This window comes from Podarcis liolepis, assembly GCF_965112155.1.
Source record: "Podarcis liolepis genome assembly, chromosome: 13".
Classification (NCBI taxonomy): Eukaryota; Metazoa; Chordata; class Lepidosauria; order Squamata; family Lacertidae; genus Podarcis; species Podarcis liolepis.
In genome coordinates this window covers 35873749-35879314 of record NC_139573.1, presented here as the reverse complement: position 1 = coordinate 35879314, position 5566 = coordinate 35873749, and the positions used below count along the sequence as shown (strand labels likewise).

The following is a 5566-nucleotide window of genomic DNA, read 5'->3' as shown; positions in this document are numbered from 1 at the left end:
CACTGTCAGGCTTCGGGGAATCAAATCTCTCCCACAGTGGCAGCCAAGAATCAGAGAAACAATAAAAGTTCTTACCAAGCAATTTATTCAATAATTCACAGAGAGTGACGAAGGAATGCAGCTTTCCCTAAAAAATGACGTTGCTCCAAGTAAAGTCCCACCCCCTTACGTCTACCCTATTCGACGTCACTCCTGTGTTGGCTATTTTGAGCATTTTACCTCTGAGCTCTCTGTTCTACTACCCTTAAAGCCCACCTGGTCCTGGAAGAGGGGGATCAGGAATGCTCTTCAAGGACATTGAGTCTGTGAGCTGTCTCTCCCCTGGTTCTTCTTCTTCTTCTTCTTCTTCTTCTTCTTCTTCTTCTTCTTCCTCTTCCTCTTCCTCTTCCTCTTCCTCTTCCTCTTCCTGCTGTTCCTCCCCCAATATTTCCCAGCTTCTCCCCTCTGCAGCCTCTGAACTATGTCCTTCTGCAAACCACTGTTCTAAATCTATACTGTCCTCCTGTTCTCAGGAAGGTTCAGGAGAAGGGTGTGTGGTCCCCACCATCCCTCCTCAGTCCAGCCCCTGACAGCCACCAACATGGAAGCCTTTAAAAGATTATTAGACCTTTTCACGGAGGACAAGGCTATCCATGGCTACTAGCCATAGAATCATAGAATTGTAGAGTCGGAAGGGATCCCAAGGGTCATCTAGTCCAACCCCCTGCAATGCAGGAATCCTGCCCACGGCCATCCCTGAGGTGGACTTGAACTACCAGAACCTTGGTTAACAGCCTGGCGCACTGATCCATTGGAGGCCATGCTGTGGCTTCATAGTCCGAAATGAGTCCGAAAACCAGTTTCTGGAAAGCACAGAGTGCTCTTGTGGTTACGTCCTGTTTGCCAGTTTGCCACTGGCATCTGGTTGGCCACTGTGAGAACAGGATGTTGGACTAGCGGGGCCAGTGGCTTCATCCAGTAGATCCTTCTTATGAGAAAGCCCAAGTTAATCTTTGCTTCCTTGTTTACTCAAGAGCTAGAAGCCAGGGTGTTTTCTTCTCAGAAGCTGGTGACCAGAACTCCATCCTTCTTCTTCCTGTTTTCCACAGGGCCTGTGCTGTTGGTGAACACACTTTCCATTGGGGAGCCAAGATACCTTCCATTGCAACAGGGCTAACTCAACACTGGCTCAGCACCAGCAGATACCTGCCCTGACAAGCAGCTCGGACCATTGTAAGTTCCCAGTACCCCAAAAAAGCAACCGCCAATCATAGCCTGGTATAGTTTGCGAGGCAGTCCTTCTGAAAGAAGCCTAGGTTTGCTGCAACCAAAGGAGGTGTTGCCAGCTTCCTCCAGGTGAGTAAGGCAGATTTATTGGGAAGAGCTGGCCCCAGTTACAAGGGTGTTTACCGTGGTTCCAAGATGGATTGCTTTTGTGTGTGACTGGGTGTAGACATTCACCACTGTGTTGTGGGTGGATTGTCTACGTGGAATCCTGGCCTATACTGTTTACCCAATGGGCAGCTGGCTGTGGCAAAACACCAGCCCCAAAGAGCCAATGAAATGAATCCATTCCCCATTGGGCATGTGCTATGAAACAGCAATGGCAGCCAAACCTTTGGGCATGAGGCAAGCCCAGAATGTTATTACCACTTTACATTTTGATATGGTTTTGTCTCTAGTGTTATGGGGAGTAGGTGAAGGCCAGGGCAGTTGTGACTGCCTGCCACAGTTAAGCTCACAAGCCCTCTTTCCCATACCAAGGCGTGCCTCTTCTTCCCTGCCACGTGTTGGCCACCCATGCTATTCAGCTGCTATATCATCCCCTCCAAGAGACCTGATTTTCCAGGGACAGTCGCAGAATTACAAAAGACATCCCAGCTTCTGATTTGATCCTGGGATGTCTCTTTTTCCCCTGCCAGTGCCGCCGTGGGCGAGGAAGAGAATCTATTGCCACGGAGACCCAGCCCTGTGAGGCACACTGGCTCTGATGGGCAGGCAGAGGGCAGGGCTACCCTGGGTGGGAAGAAAGGGGGAGCAGAGCAGAGAGCAAACAGTATTGATTTTTTAATAATAATAATAATAATAATAATAATAATAATAATAATAATAATAAATTTATATGCCACCTACCTGGCTGGGTTTCCCCAGCCACTCTGGGTGGATCCCAACAGAATATTAAAAACACAATAAAACATAAAACATTAAAAACTTCCCTGAACAGGGCTGCCTTCAGATGTCTTCTAAAAGTCATTCTTTCCCATTCTTTCCCCCGCTGATTCTGAGTCTAAACATCTGTTTGAACTTTTCTATTGTATTTGTATTAATGTTTTTTTCTATCAGACTTTCTGCGTTGCAGTTAACTTTGTGCCAGTTATGTGTTTTGCACATTTTCACCCTCGCCTCTGTTTTCTGTTGTACTCGGATGCATTCGCGGCTCACATTATTAAGACGCATTTACTATTTCAACATTGGCTTCTATTTTGTGGCAAGTGCATGGTTGCATTCTTCTGTAATTTTATGTGTGATAAAAACAAAAAAGGAAATAGATTGAGCCTCAATATGACTATATCATAAAATCATGGTGTAGGAAGGGTTACTAATTTAGCCAGCTAGCCCTGGTGATCATCTAATGTTTTTTGGATGGATTTTACCGCTAAATTGATTTTTGAATTCTGAATTTACTGTTATTCACGTTTTATACTGTATTTTATGCTGCTTTTTGTTGCATCAATTAAGTGTTTTTAATTTGTTGTTAGCCACCCTGAGCCCGGTTTCTGAACCGGGAAGGGCGGGATATAAATAAACATTGATTATTATTGATTATTATTATCTAGCCCAGCCCCCTGCAGTGCAGGAATCTCAACCAAAGCATCCCTGACAGATGGACAGCCAACCTCCAAGGAAGGAGAGACCACCACCTTCCGAGGGAGACGGTTCCACTGTTGAACAGCTCTTACTGTCAGAAAGGGCTTTATACTGTCTATCCTTCTGGGATGCTATCCTTTTGTTTTTGTTTTTTAAAAAGATATTTATTAAGATTTTCCAAATATTACAAAATAAAAAAAATAAAAATACAAAATAAAAATAGTTAAAAACAATTCAATCTTTCAATGACTTATCTTTCATTTGCTTATTTCCCGGACCTCCTCACGCCTCCCTTTTCTGTATTCCAGTTCAGTTTGTTAGTTCAGCAAATCCCTCCCCTCTTTGTTTATCCTACTCTTCAATCTTAAAATATTGTAACGTTGGGTTTTTACCTATTAATAATCCATTTTCTCATATTCCCTTATAACATTACAGCTATAAACCACTTAGTTTCTATCCAACATCATTCTAACATTCATTAATTTTACAGTATTTCTGTAAATAGTCTTTAAACTTTTTCCAATCTTCTTCCATCAACTCTTCTCCCTGGTCTCGGATTCTGCCAGTCATTTCTGCCAGTTCCATATGGTCCATCACCTTCATCTGCCATTCTTCCAAGGTGGGTAGATCTTGTGTCTTCCAATACTTTGCGATGAGTATTCTTCCTGCTGTAGTTGCATACATAAAAAAAGTTCTATCCTTATTTAACACCAATTGGCTGACCATGCCCAGGAGAAAGGCCTCTGGTTTCTTCAGGAAGGTATATTTGAATACCTTTTTCATTTCATTATAAATCATCTCCCAGAAAGCCTTAATCCTTGGGCACGTCCACCAAAGGTGAAAGAATGTACCTTCAGTTTCTTTACATTTCCAACATTTATTATCGGGCAAGTGATAGATTTTTGCAAGCTTGACTGGTGTCATGTACCACCTGTATATCATTTTCATCTGGGATGCTATCCATTTGAAAGGGAGTATTTCAGTGGCTTTAGAATCATTCCCTCTATTTCCCCAAGTGCAGGCGTGAGTGCCAGCCCTAAGGAAGCCAAAAGTGCATGTACAGAGAGAGTTGGAAACGCACAGGTTTGCAGAAGTCCAAAAACCTTTACAAAATTTCCCCCCAACCCTAAAAGAGCCAATGAGACCAGTGGACACAGAATGCTAAGTGTCTATTTTCTTGTTTTCCATGTGGGTGGGATGGGAAATAAGGAGAAAGGAATGGAATGGAGGAATGTCTCAGTGGAGGGAATGTAGCTGTTTGACTGGAGCCGTGAATATGAGCCATTCTCACTGCGGCACTTGCTATTTCCCATCTCCATAAGATCATCCCTGATCCCTGGTTACAAGGGATGCGTCAAGAGATGATGTGCATCTGCCATAGCGCTTTCTGCATCCTACGGTGTGAATCTCTGGTGTGAAGGATCATCTCACCAGGGTGAATAAAGCAACAGGTTTGTGAATTACTTTGCATCAGGAGGACATGGGGGAGAAATGGATGCTGGTGCTAGATGGGCTTCTTGCACATGAGGTTTAGACCAGCTGCCACTGGTGTGTGTGGAGGTTAATACCAGCTGCCACTTATGCCAAATAAGGGCAACACTCCATAAATACTTTGAATTCCTAGACACCACCAGCATTCTGTGTCGTCCTGCACCTGGGATTTCTCCAGCCCTGCCTTAAGGGTGTTTCCAGAGGTCACACGGTCACTGCCTCTGGGATGGCGATTGCAAGCAAGCACATCACAACCACTTGCGTTGCCCCACGATTAAGTCCTACCCCCAGCCTTTTAAGCTGGGGGTGGGTGGGGAGTCAGCCAGACCTCTAGGGAGAGGAGACCAGCCCATCTTTCTTTACGGTCCTAAGGTGTGTCTGTTCAATCCCACATCCTTTCAGGTGTGACCACACAGCTGCCCATCGGGATTTCAAAGGAGAGCCGCAACGCTGAATTATGCACCACATGAGCCAACCTGATGGCTGAGTTCATAATCCGAGCTTCTTCTTTGTGTGCCCTCCCCAAGGGAAGTGCAGAGAGCAGCGACATGACAACAGGCCTCTTTCAGTTGTGGCTCCCCATTTGTGGAACGCTCTCCTCAGGGAAGCACTGTCTGTTTTTAAGCAACTGACGATAACATTCTCTTTTTTTTTACCCAAGATCACAGTTTTGAACTGGGAGGGGAGTTAGAGTGGCCTTTGTTGCACTTATCCTTTGAGTGGGGTGAGTAGGATGAGCTCCTTTCAAATATATGATCAGGTGTGCATTTCGGGGGTTTTGTCTTTTGCCGGTTTTTTAATCTGATTTTAATGTCTCCTTCCGGCAACTCCTGCAGCCAAGCTGGTGCCAAATGTATTGCTCTGCTTTGCTTTGGGCCACATCAGCGAGGCTGAGAGGGGGGTCTTGTCGTCTGGGTTGCTCAGGACCCTCAGACACAGTGCCCAGGCTCGCGCCCCAGGAAGCTCACTTCAGTGCCGCTAACTCAGTGGTTTGACTTCACCCCTGGAGGCGCACTCCATTGTCTCTCGAGACAAAAGAGGCAAACATACTTCATTTTTACTGTTATAATAATAGTAATAATTTGCTGCCCATCTGGCTGGGCCTTCCCAGCCACTCTGAGTGGCTCCCAACAGAATATTAAAAACATGATAAAACATCAAACATTAAAAACTTCCCGAAACAGGGCTGCCTTTAGATGTCTTCTAAAAGTCAGATAGCTGTTTATTT

General features: G+C 45.0%; 1 long non-coding RNA gene across 1 annotated transcript; it reads left to right on the top strand.

Annotated features, from left to right (window-relative positions):
- The first annotated feature begins 1271 nt into the window (after nucleotides 1–1271).
- On the top strand, nucleotides 1272–5189 carry LOC310690913. Its single transcript, XR_014518280.1, has 3 exons — nucleotides 1272–1335; nucleotides 4170–4298; nucleotides 4741–5189. It is a non-coding gene; the product is annotated as an uncharacterized lncRNA (long non-coding RNA).
- Nucleotides 5190–5566: the final 377 nt, after the last annotated feature.